The sequence below is a fragment of the Salvia miltiorrhiza genome, chromosome 4 (genome assembly GCF_028751815.1).
Source record: "Salvia miltiorrhiza cultivar Shanhuang (shh) chromosome 4, IMPLAD_Smil_shh, whole genome shotgun sequence".
NCBI lineage: Eukaryota > Viridiplantae > Streptophyta > Magnoliopsida > Lamiales > Lamiaceae > Salvia > Salvia miltiorrhiza.
In genome coordinates this window covers 9,538,851-9,560,050 of record NC_080390.1, presented here as the reverse complement: position 1 = coordinate 9,560,050, position 21,200 = coordinate 9,538,851, and the positions used below count along the sequence as shown (strand labels likewise).

Genomic DNA, 21,200 nt, shown 5'->3' with positions numbered 1-21,200 from the left:
AACAGAAACTCTTTGAATGCTTGAATATTCCTGGATTTGTTGGGTGTTGGCATAGTTACTAGTAGCTTTTTTAATTGCAATACGAATGGGACTCTGCACTGCATACCCCAAGCCTGCTTTAGGGTTTTGGCTTGTGTTACTGGTCTTTGACTTTGACATAGAGCTTTCTTGAGGATTGTATCCAGCATTCACAAGAAGTGTATATGCCTTCGGACCAAAGTGCTTTGACAGTTCTTTGTCTGAGAGATCCTCGTGCTCTGTGGTGCCATTTTTCTTTGGTCGGACAAACTCTTCAAGCGGTTGGAGAATTGACTTCTTGGCATCAATCTTCGTTAAAGGCATTGTGAATCCTTCCATCTCCAAAAATGATTCTACCTTCTTCTTCTCCTGGCAAGATCCCGACTCATCATGCGGTGTATCATCTTTCACCATTGTGACTTTGGTTCTCTCCAAATAAAATTTTGCATCAGCAAAGTGTGACTCTGCTTCCGTAAACGGCATTTGATCACCAACCACTTTTCTTACAACACCATTTTGATAATACTTGAAGCATTGATGCAATGTTGAAGGAATAACACCATTCTCATGAAGCCATGGTCGACCGAGAAGCATGTTGTAGGAGGTCTTAGCGTCAATCACGTGAAGCAGCGTCGTCGAATCCATATCTTGCATTAGCAATCGCAGCTTTATAGTGCCAAGAGCTCTCTGTCCTTCATGGTTGAAACTTTGAATCATTAATCGACTATTTGATAGTTCGTCCACTTGAATCCCCAATTGCTTCAAAGTCCTTAGCGGCAAACTGTTGACCGCCGAGCCTCCATCGATGAGAATTCGATTGACCTTCTGCTCCTGGGTGTAGCAACTCACGAACAATGGTCTGTTATGGGGTTCAAATCCAAGCTGCAAATCTTCATCGGAGAATGTGATTGCCAAGACATCATCATCTTCATTCGTATTTAGCTTGAATTCTTCATCTACTTGATTGGATGTATCATACAGAGCTCCAACACCTTCTATTATGTCACTCAAGTCATTGGTGGCGACATTTGCAGCAGCACAATCTTCTTCAAGGGTTATCTTTCCTTCTCGAGCCAATCGCATGACTTTGTCTTTGAAGATAAAGCAATCATGTATGGGATGTCCAACCAATCGATGGTATTTGCAATATTTTGGGTCATCCGTTCGTCCTGCTTCATTTGGTCGCTTCATTTCTGGCAAATCGATAAGTCCTTCTTTGATCAAGTCATAAAAAATTCCTGAAACATCAGAGTCTAAGAATGGGTATTGTTTTTGCTGCATTTCCTTCAAAGTAAGCTTTCTTTGCCCCATATCTCGGGAAGAATTTTGGTTGCCTTCCTGACTCGCTTCTTTCTTTAGAAATTTCACAGACGTTGCCTTCACTGCCATAGATTATTTTGTTGGTTCTTTGGCTTTGAATTCTTGCTTGAATTTACGAGGCTCTTGGATTGGTGGCCCTTCGATTCCGCTTACCGCCATACTCAATTCCATGTCATGAGCTCTAGTGGCCAGTTCTTCGAATGTTCTAGGTTGAATTCCTCGCAAGATGTATTGTAAACCCCAATGCATCCCTTGAATACACATCTCAATAGCAGATGATTCAGATAATCGGTCTTTGCAGTTGAGGCAAAGGTTTCTCCATCTATTGATATAATCAATCACCGGCTCTTCCTTGAATTGACGAGAACTTGTGAGTTCCACCATGCTGACAGTTCTTCTGGTGCTGTAAAAGCGGTTAAGGAACTCGTGCTCCAACTGTTCCCAACTATCGATCGCGTTCGACTCCAAATCTGTATACCAGTCAAAAGCATTTTCCTTGAGTGAGCGAACAAACTGCTTGACCAAATGATCTCCGTAGGTGCCAGCATTATTGCACGTCTCAACAAAATGAGCCACATGTTGTCTAGGATTGCCTTTTCCATCGAATTGTTGGAATTTGGGAGGTTGATAACCAATAGGCATCTTTAATTGATCAATCCTTTTAGTATAAGGTTTGGAGTAGATCATGGATGACTTGGAGCTACCACTAGCCTTCATAGTTCCTTCGATGAATTCTTTGAGTTGGTCGATTTGAATGAAACCATCGGAAGAGACTTGGATGTTCTTTGAAGACGTTTTTTCTTCATGGTGTTTCTCGGGCGACTCTGAATCATCGCTTTCTTCATCTTTCTCATCATTCACTCGACTTCCTTCTCCTTTCTCTAAGATGAGCTTTGAGATCTTAGCGTCTTGCTCCAATATATGCTTGTTCATGTTTTCAACAAGCTTAGCTAGGCCAGCAATTTGTTCCTCCAGAGTAGAAGCGTTTGTCACCATGACGGGAGCTTCAAGAGAGTAGCTTGCGGTTGAATACTCCTCCCTTGCTGAAGCAGACTTGGAAATTTCCTCCAATAACCTAGCTTTGCCTCGAGTGATAACACCAATGTTCTCCAAAGTGATGTTTAGAGCAGCACTTGAAGCTTTGTTCTCCATTTGAATTTGCTTGAGTTATTGTTGGTGAAGAAGAGAGATGAGAGGTAGAGAAGTCCCACCGGGCGTGCCAAAATTTGTAAACACAAATTTTATTGTATTCAATAAATGAAATATAAAAATATGTACAAATCCAAAATATATGGATTGAAATGAATTTGATGCGGGTTGCGATTCTCTATTTGATCCTCTGATTATCCTCTTCGGATTTCTTCAAATCTTTGGAGGGAAGTATGCCTTCTTGATCTCCTTTGATTTGAATGTTTGCTTGAATTTGATTTGATAACGTCAATCCAGGGGCTTGCACCTTATTTCTGAATCAAACGTTGACTTGGATGAATTTGATGAAGAACTCGTTGACTTCCTTGTAGAACGCCTTGATTGTTGGAGATGACTTCGTCGTAGAGAATTACTCCTTCAATGCTTGAGCTCTCAAAATGATTTCTCTCTCTTTTGACTCCACAAATGACCCATATTTATAGGTGAACAATGGAGTGGGCTATGGGCTTTGGCCTGTCATATTGGGCTTTTAGGGCTGAGGTGGCGCGATTTGATTGGTTTCTCAATATTTATATTTATCTACATAAAATATTTAATATTTTATGTAGATATTCCACATGTCAATTTCTGATTGGTCAATAAATCCACATAATCAAATATTAATTATATATTTATTTAATCTTGGAATTATATTTAATTTAATTCCAAAATATAAAATAAAATATATAATTTCATATTTAATTTGTAATTTCCATATGGTAGGATTTAATAGGCTATAAATTTAATTGCCTACAAAGGTACCCGATACCCGATTTTTTCGGGTCGGATAATCGGGTACCCTATACCCGAACCCTATCTTCCTACCCCTAACTACACATACGATAAGCAAAACATATATATATTCGGTCACAGTTGTCATCAAAATGCATAATCATAAACCAATATATATAAGGTCTCGACCACCAAAATTAGAAGAGACTAAGTTAGCCAGTAGCAAAATATATTTACCAAAAATAGCAATATATAATACTTCATCATATAATAGAACGGGAGAGTGTGGAGCTCCATGTCTATCGTCTCGCCGCTAACTCTTTAACCGGAGAAAGAAACATAAACAATAGGGTATGAGTATGCAAACACACTCAGTGGGGTAAACGCTGCAAGCAGTTATAACCAATTGTATAATGAATCATAACATATTGAATTCTTCTTTTCACTTAGCTGACATTTTGTGAGACTAGTCTCGGTCCCTTGTGGACCTGACCCCTTGTGGGCCGTTAAGCTCTTTGATCCCTTGTGGATCTGACTCTTTGTGGGCCCATCAGTTCATATGAATGACGCACGACACAACAATGATTATAATCATGAAACAATTTATGCTTACAGATAAAAACCTCATCTTAAGCGATTAAATTCAAACCTCTTCAAGTTTGCTTCGGTTGTCCTCCTGAAGCCTTGGATGCGCCGCTCCTAGCACTTGAAAAAATTTTAGACTTAGTTGTTACTTTTTTCTTGAATAAGTGTGATGGCGTTAAACTCAATTTCACAACATCTCTATAAATTTAGATCGTTTTAAAACAATACATTTAAAGCTTTAAGATGCCCAAATCTTAGAAACATAAGGAATTTCTACTCTAATATAATTAAACCGTTATAATATAACAATTCAATTACTAGCAATACTATGTTAAACTAAACTTATCAAATACATCTACACCAATTATCAAGTGAAAAAGATTTTAGACTTTCATATAATCTTACAATTATTCCATATCCTAGTTAAGAACATTATGAGCTAACGATTTAATTATTTACTTAGAGCTTAGAGACGAGCTTCTTATACAATTTACTCGAGTATTAAGTCTTAATAAAATAATATCAGGTTCAGCAAGTTAATCATAAAAAATCATAAGTAAAAATCAAAATAAGCATACGTTAGATCTCATATTCAACACCTATGGAGCTACTTCTCGATGTCCATTCCGGCCAAATCGACCTTCGATTTTCGGAAGAGAAACTATGGTTTGAAACTCTACGACATGAACTACAAAACACCTAAACTCTTTCTTCCTTACGGCGTCGATTTGACGCCGGAAAATAGTCTCAAACTCGCGCGGAGACAATCCTGCACAGACTCGACACCCTGACTTGATTGGCTCATAACTCCGTCGTCTGGTGTCGGATTGACGATCCGAAGGTACCGTTGGAAAGCCAACGACGATAGCTTTCCAATGGTACCTATATTGATGGGGTTTGATGAAAGAAAACAGATGAAAAACGGTCCACAAGATACGATCCTGCTGCTGTAAAAAAAACAGGGAGACAAAACATAAAAAAAAAAAAATGGCGGCAGCTACCACGCCACCGCCGCCGGTGATGCACGCCGGCGACCTCTCCTCCTCCCTCACACAACTAAACCTCAGCCCATCAACCTCCATATATAATGCCCATAGCCATCAAACAAGAACGAGAATGGAAGAGAAGTGCAAAACCTTACGAACTCCAACAATCAAAATTGAAGAAACAAGAAAAAGATTAGGAGAAATTACCTTAGTTTGCTACTGGGATTCGAAGACAAAGAGAGGGATGAGAGAAAAGTGAAGAACGCACAGAAATTGGAGAGAGAGAGAGAGAGTTTTCTGCACTATTTTCTTTTTAGCTTAGGAATGATTAAACCCCCCATCTATATTTATATTTAAGTATTACAATTAAAATAATCTAGATATTTAAATTGTTAATTATTTAAGAAAAAATCTTAGATATTCAAATTCTTTATTCCTATTTTTCACTAATAAATCTTAGATATTTCTTAAAAGCAAATTCTAGAATATCAATTTATTGATATTATTTATTACAAAATAAATCTTAGATATTTTCATTTTTTAAAGGGTTAATGCCGTGAAGAACCATAAACTTTGGCCCCATTTCCAAATTTTCCATGAACTTAAGGGGTTGAACAATTTTTCCATGCTTTTTGCTCCGGTGAAGCTCCGAGCTGACGTGTCGCTTACGTGGTAATACCAAGTTGACCTGTCGCCTACGTGGTAATACCGAGCTGATGTGGCACGTAGTGGGGGGTCGGCATAGCTGAGTTGTAGAGTCGGGGCAGAGCTGAGTCGGCAGAGCTGCCTCTGGCAGCTCTGCACTCTGGCAAGGCTTAGTCAGCTCTGGAACTCTTCATCATCTTCAATTTTAGGCTCGCATCAATCCAGTCTCCTCCACCACCATTAACGGCAGTGCAACCATCTGCCCGCCCCTCCACTGCCTTCCCCCCCACCACACCAGATTCGCCGACTTCTTCTTCCCCCAACAACCTCCGCAGATTCGCCGCACCCCTCCGTTGTCCTCCCCCAAAAATCAGATCTGCCATCCTCTTCCCCCAAATTAGAGATTTATTGTATGGGTATGCTCCTAAATTGAGAAATTGAGAAGAGAGATCGAGATATGGATGTATAACTTTACGAATTCTGTCATTGAGAAATTATGTGAGTGTGCTCCTGAATTGAGAAATTGAGAAAAGAGAGAGATCGAGAGATGGGAGTAGAAGCTGTAACGGCGGCGCAGCCATCTGCCCGCCCCTCCGCTGCCTTCCCCCACCACCACACCAGACCTGCCCCTCCAGCGAAAATCTGCACTCGTTTGCTTCGTTTGGACTCTGGCGAGTTTGCTTCATTTAGACTCCGGCGAAAATCTGCACTTCGGCGAGCTCGGCCACCACCTGAGAGAGAGAGAGGGGGGGTTCAGATTCAAAACGACGTCGTTTTACTCCTAACTAAACAACGTCGTTTTGATTCACCGCCGGTGACGCCATGTCACTTTTCAGGTCACTTAAAAATGCCATGTCAGCATTCAATTTGGGGATTTTTGAAAATCATGGAAAAATTGTTCGAGTGTTTAAGTTCATGGAAAATTTGATAAAAAAAATAGTTCATGGAAAGTTTGGAAATCGCTCCAAAGTTCATGGTTTTTCACGGCATTAACCCTTTTTTAAATAAGACTTAATTCCTTTAATCTAACCTAGCATATTCTAGAATTATCAAGAATTTCATTTCATCAATCTTACTGTTCTAGAATTTATTTATACGCAAAATTAAATTTTTCTAGGGGCGGATCCTCGCTCTAAGTCGGACAACCTGTAAAACATTTAAAAATCAAATCCGTTAATTTTAGTGAAGTCATAAAATAATTAATTTAAGTATAAACATTTTTAATATATAATAAGCAAATTATAAATAAATTAAAAAGGTTCGGTGTATTACAGAGGCTTTCCCACTATTGGGAGTGGGCTCTTAAATGGTCTTAAATGGCGGGGACCAGTTTTAAGAGCCCAGGTTGACTCTCTATTACGGATGCTCTTAGTGTGTAAGTTTTGGTGAAAGAAATAAACACACTTCTCTTTTCTTAGCTCTGCTATTTCTTCTTCTTCACGATACACACAAATTTGACAAGATGCGTGGAGGAAAGAGAAAGCAAGAGGGATAGAGAAACGCCAACTCGTCGGCATTCATTTGGGATGTATCTTTACCCAAGAGCATGCTATCCACAATGTCGCGCTAGGTTTGGGAGAAAATGGCCATAACCGTGACCATATTTTCCATGGCTTCCACTGCGCGGATTTGCTCCGACGACGATTCCACATTTTTGCCTTTTCCCTTGTCCTTTTTCGTCACCTTTTGGCCTTGGGGCCGTGTAGAGATGTTTGGCTCGCTCGGTGGTTGTGTAGCCTCCGGCTGAGCCCTTTGAACGCTTTGAGGAGTGGACATCCTCGCCAATGGACGCGAACTTTGGAGTTTCGCGCAGCACCATCCAAGCATGTTGATACTTGAACATTTACCATGCTCGGCAGAGTACATCGTCTCGGCTTGAGCAATGATTTGTTCATCGCTCATGCCGAAGCTCCTTCAGCACTTGTCATATGCTGACTCCCACAGCTTTACATCTTTTTGAACTCGTTGGAAATGAGACTTTATTTGCCTAACGTCGCGTGGAATGGTATTGAATGGTCGTTGCATGTTGTACTTTTTAACGATTGCACTCCAATACATAGCTCCACTTTGGTCGTCTCCTTTGACGGAGTCGCATGTTACCTCCGCATATAGTTGAAAAATGAGTGTCGTCTCGGCCGGAGTGTATCCACCTCGTTGTTTGGTGGACGATGGCACCGATATCTCCTTCACTTTGGGATCCCCTGCTGTTGCCCTAGCTGCCGGAGCTTCCGCTGTCTCGTCCAAATTCAAATTGATGCCTTCAAGACCCGTGCAAGGAGCCGAGAAAGATTCTTGCGAGAAAGGCGAGAATGCTCCGCCCGAAAAATTGCCGGAGGATGGATTTTGTGGGTGAGTGTTCCATCATTGCGAGAAATTTTCATCCATATTTGAGGTGAAAGAACTTTTACAAACAAAAGTAGGAAAAAAGTGTAGAGAATTGTTTGAAAATGAAATAAAATGAGTTGTTGTTTATAGAGGTAGAAAGTGAAATATTTTTTTTTTAAAATAGAAAAGGGCTCAAAAAGTCGTTTGAACGGTTCAAATTTTATTACCGTTTTTTTATTTTTTATTTTTTTTAATGGTGGAATTTTCTGATTGGGCGGTGCAAAGCACGCGCCTAACCATTTCCTTGTCCAAGCCGGGTGCATGGGGGGATGCGGGTGCATCTCATGTTTATCTCTAACATGCTATGCATACTTTCCTTTCCTTCACCCTGCCCTTCTTCATCTCTCAGTCTCCATCGCTTCTCCGTCTTTCTTCTCATCTCTCCACCTCTCCACTGGCGTCCTCTTCCTTCTGCATCTCGGGATCAATTCTCCATTTCCAAGCTCTCCCACAAATGCTTGGGAATCGGAGCTGAAGTCCCATCCGATCATAGCCTCCATCGTCAGCTCTCTTTTTGATGTTGCCAAAAAGGGGGAAAGTCAGAAGTCAGAGAGAAACCTTCCCTAAGGTTACTCCTGTCACGACCGGCCCTTAATTAAGGATAATTAAGCAGGAAAAACCGTGACTAAGGAAGGGAGATTAGAAGCGGGGTAGAAAGGGGAATAATTAAACAAGGAAGGGTAGTATCTAACCATTGTTAACAGAAGGAATATTTATAATATAATGGTGGTTTAGTCGTATTGACTCAAATATACTAGTAAGTTCGGATAATTCCGACTTAGCCAAAATAACATAAAACTTCTGAGTACGCAGCGGAATAAGGTTCTGATTACATGTATGAAGACATGTATCCCCAGAGTTCATTAATACATAAGAATAAGACAAAAGAATTTCCGCTCGTCACTTCATCACCACCGGCAGCTGCTCAACCTGCACATTTAGAAATATATGCAGGGCTGAGTACAAAAGTACTCAGTGGGCACGTATGCCTAAGTATAAAAATACATGCTTCAAAACTGTAAATTGTCATGCCATCATAAACAGTACAGCAAGGGAGTTTTTCGCTAAAAAGGCCCAAGCTTACTAAATTCATTTGTGATTCTTAAAGTTCGTCTGCAGACTAAGTTCTCATAATCTGTCATATCTGAAGCTGTGTGCCGGAGAGGTGGCCACCTCTCACGGACACTTGACCGGCCAACCCGCTCGATGACTCACGGTCACTGGTGTACACTAGCCCTGGCAGGATAGCTATCAACTGCTCAGGACCCGAATTCGATTACATAACTTGGCAAAGCCACATCAGATAGATATCATACTGAAATTGAAACATTTTATGGCAAGACAATACTTGAAATAACTTTCAGTTCAAGGATTTTGCAATGAAATAACTGTTCAACTGTTATTTGAAACTCATTTGATATATATGAAAGTAATGCCCACCTGATAGCAACTCTTGCTGTGGTGTAGCGGCTCTTAATCTATTTATTGCCTTACCCGACCAGAACTTAGTTGAGACATTGCTCATAGCGATGAGAGTGACTTATGCAATTAGCTAGCGGTTGTGTGATGAGCTAATACTCATTTCTAACCTTCGATTATCACCAACTACGGCATGAAGAGAACCTTCATGATTTATGTTCGAATTTCAGAGCTAGGCTCACGTGGGGTTATAACGCTTTGTATATGATTCTTTAATATTACGATTAGAACTATCAACTTACAATTTTAGATTCGGAAGCTTTTTATTAGAGTTACCTATTACATTACACGTGAGCATAATTTAGAACCCCTATTAATTACGATCACCTACTACGAATCGGAAAGATGAGATGTGACATGGGTAACTATTAAACACAAGCCCAATCTATCAAAAGGTAAAGGCCCAACCCTTCCTTATCTCTCCCACTCGGTCTCTCTCTCTTCTCAACAGACGCCCCTCTCTTTCTCTTTCTCCCTCTCGCTCCGCCTCCAGCCGGCTCCGCCGCGAACGGCCCCGGCGCGGCCGCGCTGGCCGAGGCCGTCGATCGTCGGCCGCTTCTTCCCCTCCTGAATCCCTTTCTTCCAAATCGACAAAGACAACGAAAGCCCTAGATTTCCTTTTTCGAAATTGAATCTGCCTCCGCCGCCGCCACCATGCAATCGGCGATCGGGGCCGCTGCTGCAGTCCCAGCGACTTCTAGTCGCCGTTCTCCTTCTCAATTCGACGGCGCCGATGTAGAGCCTGAGCCCGACGCCATTCCCCATCTCTTCCCCGAAAATACGCACATACACATCTGAGGCAGAGGTCGAGTCCTTATAATTAAACAACAATTATTTATAAATTTCCCTTCATTAACAATGAGTTGAGTCCGATCCTTCATTAATTATTCACTCCCTTTCTAACCCCGCTTCTAATTTCCCTCCCTCGGTCACGGTTTCACAGCTTAGTTATCCTTAATTAAGTCCGGTCGTGACAACTCCTGTCCTCTAACTCTTGACTGATGATGGGACAGCAAAGGATCACCAGAAGTTGTAAGGATGACGTTCCAGTAAAGACCTCAAATCAACGGAACACAAGTGAGAGTGGAACAAGCTTAGGAACATGAAGACACGAAGACAGAAGATAAAGATCAAGAAATTCAAGGCGCAGCCAAGCAGACTGCTGGAGTCCATGGGTTTCCCATGATGTTTTTGTTTTTCTTTTTACTCAAATGTAAGTCTTGCTCTGTACCTCGACTGATGACTTATCAGTCTTTTATTAATGAAAAGAACTTCTTTATTGATCTCAACCTGAAGACAATGACTCTTTGTCCAGGCTCTGATTATGTTTTTCTGTCTTCTCCTTGTTCTGTTTTAGAACTGTTTCGTTCTTAACTCTAAGTACAAGTTTTTAGGTTCTATTGTTAAGGGGGAACTGTTTTCACCCCAGGTTTAGAACTTGTACTGTGAGTTCAGTCTTTTTGTTGTCTAGAACTGCTGTGTGGTTTTGGCATCATCAAAAAGGGGGAAATTGTTGGGAACCTTGTGGAATATTCTAATCCTTGTTTTGATGATACCAAAATTCATAGGACTTTATTGTAATAGACTAGAATTGTTTTGAACTCAAATGTTAGAGTTCGTTTCTAGTTTAGCTTGCGGTGTCGAAGACTGAAGACTGAAGAACGAAGGACTGAAGACTGAAGAAGACTGCAGATACCAACTGAAGTATCAGTTGAAGAATCAGTTGAAGACTGATTACTTAATGCGCGCAATGGACTGATACTAAAGTCAAGTATCAGTTGAATATTCCTCCTCGGACTGATCTTCCAATGTTCAGAGGAAGCCACGTACGCACAAGTACAGCCGCATTAAATGCAGAGATCTCAGGATCTTATCTCTGCATAGGTCATTCCTATCTGGTGGTTACTTTTCAGAGATGTCACATCTCCTGTCCATCAAAGAGAACCGTTTCCACTCAGACAAGGAACCTCGAAGATTGAAAGCCTCAGCCCAAATTCGAATTGCTCTCCAACGGAAGAAATCTTGAGGACGATTTACGCCAACGGATCTATTCAAGAGTTCTCCTACAAATAGGCGCTCGAGGATCACTTCAACCTTCACCGATTCAACAACATAAGCTGAAGCTCTGCCGAAATTGCTACTCATCCTTAAGCTTAAACTCCCCAAAGCTTGAATGAAGAAGAGAATTGCAAAGCCAAAATCAGTCACTGCTGATTACATACATTCTCTTAGACCTTAGGCAAAACTCTGTTCACCCAGAAGCCAAAGGTCAAACTTGCTTCAAAGAACTTGTTCTTTGTAAGTATAGTTGGCACTCGTTCAAACCTCCCCCCCATAAGAGTGTTTTGAGTGATTCGGAGGTCAGAAGGGTTTTCTGTCTCTGAGAGTCTTAGCACGGGTTGTGTTAAGCAAGAGAAATCCGACGCGAGTGAAGCGTGGGTACTGAAGAAGGGTTTTCTTCAGTGTACGGTTGTGTGCACCCGGCAAGCACACGGTTTGGTTTGCAGTGCACCTGTTAAGCACTTGCGGAGTGGATTGTTGGTCTGATCAACCAACCGTGGATGTAGGAAAGGGTTTTTCCGAACCACGTAAAAGTCTCTGTGTTGTTTACAGCTTTCAGTTTTACATTCCTACTTGTGTTATTTCAATTGATAAATTGAATATTGATTAACGGTAAAGAGCAACCTAATAACCAACAACGTGCTCCACCGAGGCTATTGCGAAACTAAGTTTAATTTCCGCTGCGTATGATATCAGTCTGACTGATCTATTCTCTAATAGTCAGAAAGCGTGATATCATCTCTGTTTTAGCAAACACGACTGATGCCCTTACTTGCATCAGTTAAGTTCCAGCAACTTAACTGATGAACTCTTTATTGAAGAGCTTTCAGTATCAGTCGTCAACCCTGTTTGGTCAAAACTGATTTCAGTAAAACAGGCGGCTTTGTTTGCATGCAAAGTTTCGTTTTGATCTCTGACTGAGATCCCTCTTATTGAGGATTGTTGAAAAATAGCCTATAGGTGTATTCCCCCCCCCATACACCTATTCGAGACCCTCTGGACCTAACAATTGCAAATTTAATAATTTATTCAAACTTTTAAAGTTTAAGTCATTAATGATATTATTTAATTTATTTTTTTTTCTTATTTTTTAATTATTGGTTCCAACTACCGACATCTAATTAATATAGATACGTTTCAAATAATTATTTTAATTTCTTTTTTAATATTTTTTGGAACGAAACTCTGCTTACATATAACTTTTATAAGACATTTAAATTAGGTCAATTTCAAATAAATATTATAAATTTTTTATTTTAAAATAATTTTATTAAATTCTCTGTTTTTGTAAAAAAATAATTCATAAAATAAAAAATACATTAATAATTTCATAAATTTATATTTTAATAGACCCGTCGAATTTTCGACGGGTCACTTACAAATAGCAGTATCTACATAACATAATTTGGATAAAAGTGGACACCAACAACTCAAAAAAAATGACCGCCGACTAATTTAGAATGAGCAATTTAAAAGATAATTTAAAAAAAAATCACGAATCTTTACATATTACTTTCTTTTCGTAACAGAAATCATATATAAATCTATAGTTTTGAAAAATATCCTCATTTTTATTGTTTAATAAAATATCATTATTACTTTTTTTAAAAAAATACTATTTTTACCTTCTATGATCATACACCCTAGAAAGTGCAGAGTTGAAAAATACATGTGTGTTGGTGTAATAATAAAGTTTTTAATGATTGACGTTGAAGATCTCAAATTCGAGTTCACCGTCACACAATTTTTAAAAAATATTTAATTTAAAATTTAAAGTTTTACGTAAAATTAATACTATAATAAATGAAATAAATTATTAGACCAATCCAAACACATGACAAAATGTATGGAAACAATAGGTACTCTACAAAATGGGGGAGAAAACTACATAATATTGATGAAAAAATAAATCATAAATTAAGTGGAAAAAATAATGCAGATACTTTAATAACTAAAATTACACACTATTTTTCTATAGCGATCGTGCGTAAAAAACTGTGCGATTTTTTTTTTGAAAAAAAAGAAATGCAACAATTAAATAAAATCAAAAGAAAAAAGGAAATAAACAAATGATAAAAAAGTAAAATGACATCGTAATGAAAATAGATAATTGAAGATAAACAAATAAAATAAGAGAAATAATAGAGAAAAGAATTTGTTTGAAACTTTTAATTTGTGATAACTTTCTTATTTTAAATTAGTTTGTACATTATATATCAAATTAAATAAACATAAATAAAATAAGAGAGATAAGAGAGAAAATAATTTTGTTTAAAACTTTTAATTTGTGATAACTTTATTATTTTAAATCTATTTTTTATATACTTTATATAAAATTAAAGCTCTTGTTATAATCTTTAAATTGATATACATATTGAATATATTATAGAAGAAACAATTAAAAAATAAGAGGTAAACGAAAAAGGGAAAAATAATAAATAAATAAAGTGTGCCTCGTAAGTATAACAGAATTGAGCTAAATGAGTGGAAATGAAAGCTGAATTCTCGTTTAATCTCCTACAACTGATGTTTTAAATAATGGGGGCAATTTTTTAACGTTGGAAACTGCCTTCTTATATTATATATAGATATATAGATATGATAAAAAAAAGGAAGAAAAAATAACATGTTTTCATATTTTTTTTATCTAATCTATTTTCAATAAAAATGTTATAACCAAAATAGACGAACCCTAAAAGTAAATCATATATGGGACTCAAAACCCTCCCATCAGGGGACTGCCTAATTTACAAATTTGGATATTTTATGACAATGACTTTCAACAATACTCCTAAATTTACAAATGGTAGCATGTCTAGACACATTAATATAAGAATAATATTAATAATATTATAACAATATACATTGTCATGTGATTGATACTTTGTAGTTTGTTCATAGGGAATTTATATTTTATTCGTAACAAATAACAATGCATACTGACACCGCCGGAGAGGAGCATTTTTCCACCTAAATATGATCAAAATTAAGTTCACCTAATATGTGTCATATAATTTTTGTGGGAATAGGGTTTCTATTTTATGTTTGGTTTTGACATTTATAAATAAAAATACTGTTGTTTCAATTGTTTGTGTAAAAATACATAGTCCAGTTTAATTCAATATTATAATTTTAGAAAATTTTATACTCCCTCCGTCCCACCATTTTAGTCCCTTATTCCATTTTGAGATGTCCCAAAAAGATAGTCCACTTTATTAATTAATACTATATAAAAATGTTATGTTTACTAAATTAACCTTATTTAATGCTTCACTTAAATGTGAAAAGGATGTGTGAAAATAATAAATAAGGGTATAAAAGATAAAAATATAAAAATTAAATGCATTTTCTTAATATGTGTGAAAAGTGGGAGGGGACTAAAATGGTGGGACGGAGGGAGTATGAACTTTTCAGCATTTAGCTAACCGATGCACGAATATGATACTTCTAAAAGTTGAGTTGTCATGTATATACAATAATTGAATGCCACATTTGTATCAATTACAATTTGTAAATATGATGTTTTGAGATTTAGTTTCTAGATTATAATTTTTAGATTATATTGCAAAATATGACAAAGGCATTTTAAACTTTTTCAAAATATCATATCGTACAAATTTGTAATTAAATAAGCTACTCGCACGCAGACGAGATCACTACTTACATACAGGTGAAAAAACTATACCTGCGAGACCTCTACATGCACCACACGCACGCAGACAAGATTGAATCCAAGATCTCTCACAAAAAAAAGTATTCGGATGCCTCCGCTTTACCACTTGAGCTAGACTTCATTGACCTATAAAAATAGTAGTTATTAATTGCACACATTTGGAGCCATAATTAATTGATAGAGTACAAAAACAAGAATCGAATTATCAACAAGTTTATAAAATACAATTACTTGTTACCTACTCCATATTATTAGCATAATGCAAAGGATGTTTCCCATTTTTATTTTGTCAAGTATAATGAGGTAGTACATTAGCTTCCAAAAACGTGGGAGTCAAATTCAAGCGAATTGTTTGGAAAAATGTATCCAATATAAGACATGTTGTAATAATTACTCTATATGCCTCATAAAATTCTAGATCATTTTACTATAGCAAAGATAAATTCTACAATATATTCTAATTATAAAATACACATGATACAAAAATAAATATGCTCATGCACTAACTAATGTATTGGTTCGCTTTTGAACAAATAAACGAGAAATCTACTCATGCACTCAAACCCCAACCATCGTTCTGAGGCGGTGAAGTGACATTCACCTAAAAATTAATGTATCTTTTATACTACATTTTTATATTTATGATTGTTTTATATTTATTAAACAAAATAGATATATTCACTATTAACTCAAACATATTATAAATCATATAAATATTGTTTCTGTGGGATAACAAAGGAGACGGGTTTGGAATGTTTTTTTTTGTCGAATTTGAGATTTATATCACGATAACCTTCAAGAATACATAAATAAATTTGTGGATCTAAAATCCAAATCATCATTCACATCACAAATTTGATGAGTAATAATTAGGGGTGAGCAAAATCGGACCAAAACCGACGGACCGAACCGAACCGATCGGTTTTTTCGGTCCGGGTCGGTTTTGGTCCATGTATTGGTCCGGTCCGGTCCTATTTTCTTGGACCGAAAATATTTTGGTTCGATCCTGGTCCAGGAGAGGCCAAAACCGACGAAAATCGAACCGAACCGAATATATATATTTTAAATATATATTTAATATTTTTATTAATATATTAATATTTTTTATTAATTTCTAGTATTTTTATTAATTTCTAATGTTTTTATTAATATTTTTATTAATTTTTAATATTTTAAAAATGGTCGGTTTTGGACAGAACCAGACCGAGAACCGATGGCGGTTTTGGTTCGGTTTCGATTCGGTCCTAGGGTTTCAGTTGGTCCGGTTTGGTCCAAAAAATATTGAAAATTCGGTCCTTCGTTTCGTCGGTTCGGTCCGGTCCGGACCGACTGCTCACCCTACTAATAATTACATTGCCATTTTCCATCAAGAGAACATTTTTTTTATTAGATAAACAAATAATTTAAAGATTGTACATTCAACTTTGAAATTTTGGCTCAAATATTAATCACTTTATTTATTTAAAAATATTAATTACCAATAAAAAAAATATTATGCACATCTCTTTGGGTCAGGTCTAATGAATAGAAAATATGAATCAGGGCAAGAAGTCAAACTTGATGAAGATAAATTATCAAAGAAAAAAGTCAAGACACTTGCATCACCCATCACGGACCAAGGTCACCCCTGACAGGTCAGCTCTACCGAAGTCACCCTTGACGTATCAGCTGTGCTATACTCGACAACTCAACTCTACTCCAAACTTGGCAGCTCGGCTCTGCCATACTCAACTCTGGTTTATACTTAACAATTAAGCTCCAAAACAAAGACTATTGTAATGAGGCGTATGCCTAATTGCCTTAATGAATGAGTCTTTAAAACTAGAGTTTCATTCTAAACCATAAATATGACATTCACTTGAAAACTTAGATTCAGTCTCTATTCATCAGGTGAAAACTTGTAAATGTAAACTCTCATCAACAATAGTGAAATTCTCCAGCGATCTCCAATGGACATAGATCATTTGATCGAATCACGTAAAAAATTATAATGTTCTTTTTTATTTTAATTAAAGGTGTTGATATACATCTCATCAATTATGTACTTTATCATCAGACCACCACCGGCAGAGTTAAGAAAAAACTATTTTATGTAAATTTTTGTCACTTATATATATGCACATCTATTGAGAGAAGATCACATAATTTCACTATCCGTGTACTTTGCAAAAAAACGTGTTAAATAAATTAACGAGATAATGTTGTGAACCTATACTATATCTAACAAAAGAAAATACTTTTTTGTACATGAAAAAAGAAAGAAATGCATAACTTAAGAATATGAGTATTTGATAGTCGGAAATTTTTTTCCTTTGAAACCCTAGCCGCCTTGGGTTTTAGGAGCGGTGCTTTCCTCTTCTTCAGGAATGGTGTTTTCATCCAAAGTTTGGGATCGGTGTTTGGTTGTCTGTTGTTTTTTCTACTTCTGTTTGTTTCTTTCGTGATCATGGATCCAAACGAAATTGCTAAAAGAGTGGAGGAGCTTCGCCTCTCTTCAATGGAACAATCTAAATCAGTAACGATCTCAGCCACAGAGGCTTTACGGGGCCAATCTCGAGCAACAAGGATGGTCATGGGCAAAATATTTTCAGATCGACAAGTGAACAGAGAGGCACTACGTGAATCCCTTCCGGCGCTGCTTAAACCACGAGGAACGATGGATATTGAGGTGGTCGGCCGCAATATTTTTGCTATCTCACTGGATTTGGAAGCGGATAGAGAGAGAATAACATCTGATGGTCCGTGGCACTATTTCAATGAACTAATGATTTTACAGAAGGTAGACTCATCGAATACGGCAATGAACACTATCTTTGACCAAATTCAGATCTGGGTCCAATTGCATAATATGCCCATTGCTTTTATGGACCCCCAAGTTATATGTCGAATCGGGGAACAAATCGGGACGGTTCTTGAGATCGATGACAACAGGGGAGGCTCTTATGTGGGAAGGTATGCCAGGGTGAAAGTGCACAGATCCATAAAGGTTCCCCTCATCCGCTGCATCCCTCTAAAGATTGAAGTGCAACTGAGGATGGCATGATCCTTGTTTTATACGAAAAATTGCCGGATCACTTTTGCTTTGCGTGCAGACGGCTCGGTCATTTTCTGAGGCAATGCGAGGGAGGAGATGAGATCAAGGCCAAGCCAGTGTTCGGAAACTGGCTAAAGGCGGGGAGGGAACTTGACTACAGAAAGAATACATATCATCATATCCCTTCTCCTCTTGAGAAGAGAGGATCCCCAAAAGGCTTCCTCGACAAAACCTTAATGGTCCACGGCCTCCCCCTAGAGGACTCATTGAGGAGATGAACATGAATACGAAAAACTCTGATGGGCAAAGGGGAGACGACCATAACCCCCATTCTGGGAAGGATAAAGAGGTGGAAACTGAGACCACACGGACAGATATGATTGAGGTTTTGAGACCAAACAACAACACCACGATGGATGGGGAAAATGTGTGTTTAACCCCCCCTCCTACTAAACTCTTACTTCCTTTTAATGAAATAAAAATTACAAGTGAGGAGAGTGGTGATAATTTGATGATTGAGGCGGGTTTGCTTAGCGGTACGATGGTCGCCGAGAAAAGATCTTCTTGCTCCCCTAAACCAAGCCAAAAATCTTCATTGAATCTGAACTCCATATCTCCTGCTAAGCCTAAGATGATTCCCAAAGGGAAAGGATGGAAGAGAAGGGCTCGTTTTACAGCAACAACCTCTGTTTCGGGACATGGCGTTGGGTGTCTTCTCGAGGGTTCGTTGACTGGACAAAAACGACAAGAAGGCGAGGGAGTATTGGAGTTAGGAAAAAATCCAATTTGATTCTCATGGATGGAGGTTTGGAGGCGAAGGCTGTTACAACTTATATCCCAACGGCGGCGGCTTGAGCATTCCACGAGCTACGCCGGCTTGTATCCGGCTACTCCCCAAGTGTGATGTTCATCTCTGAAACGAAAGTTACCATGCGAAAGGCTTCTTGGTGGCGGTCTACTCTTCAGTTCGATGGGCAATTTACTGTTGGCTCTAAAGGAGCAAGTGGAGGTTTGATGTTATTTTGGAAAGACATGTGCTCTATTTCAGTGTCTAATTTCTCCGATGGACATATTGATTGTGTGATTAAGACCAATGAAACATTGTGGAGATTTACTGGCTTTTATGGCAATCCCGAGGCTAAAAAACGGCAACACTCATGGGCACTTATGAGACGTTTGGCTTGTAGTGGTACCATGGACATCCCATGCTTATTTGGTGGGGATTTTAATGAGATTACTACAAGAGCCGAAAGCTGTGAGAAAAGTAAGCGGCCCTGGGCTCAAATGAGGGAATTTAACAATGCCATCCAGTATTGTGGCCTTAAAACTATCCAATGCAATGCGACATTCTATTGGTATAACCAACGGAAGGGTGATGAAGCACGCCTTCTTTGGTTGGATTGATTTCTCGGAAATCGTTTGTTGGACGATGTTTTTGATTTCAAGGAGGTCCAAATTCTTGATACACATGGGTCTGACCACAACCCGCTCCTTCTCCGTTTGCTTCCCAGGGTTGAAACACTTGAGCGTGACTCCGGAGGTAAACGGTTTTCTTTGAACAAAAATGGCTGCTTGAGAAAACTTTTGCTGCAGATTTGCTGATGAACTGGAATAGGAATGGTGGCTTTGACCTCCATGATCGACTGGCAGGGTGTCAACATTACTTGGAGGTTTGGTCTCGGGACAGATTCAACAAGATTGCCAAAATTCTTGTTGAGCTTCGGAAAAAAGGGTGAATCTCATTAAGAACCATCACTCCATGAAGAACTTTGAAGTTGAAATGAAAAAACTCACCAAGGAAATTGAGAAATATAACGAGGCGGACGAGATACACTGGAAACAACGATCCCGAGCCAATTGGCTGGGATTAAGGGATAGAAACACAAAGTACTTCCATGTTTTTGCTAGCCACTGTAAGAAAAAGAATACCATTTCCCGCCTGCTGACGGTCGAAGGGGTGGAGGTATAAAAAACTAAGGAAATTGCTATTGTGGTGGAGGCTTTTTTCGGGGAACTGTTCCAGTGCAGTTCGCCCTCTCCGGAAATTATGGAGGAAGTTTCCAATTCATGCTCCCGTTTTCTTGGTGAAAGTGCGCGATCAGTGCTTGAAGAGGACTTCACAGTGGACGAGGTCAGAAAAGCATTATTTCAGATGCACCCACATAAGGCGCCCGACCCTGATGGCTTTCCTCCGTTCTTTTTTCAAAAATTCTGGGGCGAGATTGGTGAGACGGTTACAGTAGATGTTCTTCAGGTGCTTAATAGGGGCACTAGCATTCGAAATTGGAATAAAACGCTAGTTGTTTTAATCCCAAAGATAAAAAAAACCAAGGGAGGTGAAAGATTTCCGCCCCATTAGTCTTTGTAACACAACTTACAAGATTGTGGCGAAGGTTCTCGCGAATAGACTGCGCTCAGTCCTGGACTTTGTTATTGATGAGTCTCAAAGTGCTTTTATCCCGGGACGGCTTATCTCCGACAATATTATCTTGGGTTATGAATGTATGCACTGGATCCGTAATAAGAAGCAGGGAAACGAGGGATTTGCTGCTGCAAAACTCGATATGAGTAAGGCATATGATAGGGTGGAATGGAGGTTCTTGAGGGCTATGTTGGTGCATGGTTCTTCGTTTTCCCCTTCACTTGGTTGATTTAGTGATGCAGTGCGTGACCACTGTTGAGTTCTCGTTCGTGATTAATTCCAAGGTTTTTGGGAGCCTCGTTCCTTCTAGAGGCCTTAGACAGGGCTGCCCTCTATCCCCCTTTTTATTTGTTGTGTGTGCATAGGGATTCTCATCACTTATCCGAAGCTACGAAAATCAGGGTTTGTTTGGGGGCATCTTTCTTGCTCGGTACTGTCCTTCCATAACAAATCTTTTCTTTGCCGATGATAGCTTGATTTTTTTTCGAACATCAGAGGTGGTGACAAGGACCTTCAGTGAGGTCCTTAAGAAATACGAGGAAGCATCCGGGCAGACAATAAACTTTGACAAATCAACCATCACTTTTAGCCCGAATGTGAAGGATGGGGATGTGAAGATGGTTACAGATACTTTGGGGATTAAAGAGACGGCTGGGCACTCCTTTTATTTGG

The 21,200-nt window shown here is 38.6% G+C and overlaps 1 long non-coding RNA gene across 1 annotated transcript; it reads right to left on the bottom strand.

The window, feature by feature from the left end:
- Positions 1-3,399: 3,399 nt before the first annotated feature.
- Positions 3,400-5,149, bottom strand: LOC131022627 (uncharacterized). Its single transcript, XR_009101367.1, has 2 exons — positions 5,037-5,149; positions 3,400-3,963 (listed from the first exon to the last, which is right to left on the bottom strand). It is a non-coding gene; the product is annotated as an uncharacterized LOC131022627 (long non-coding RNA).
- Between the last annotated feature and the right edge of the window lie 16,051 nt (positions 5,150-21,200).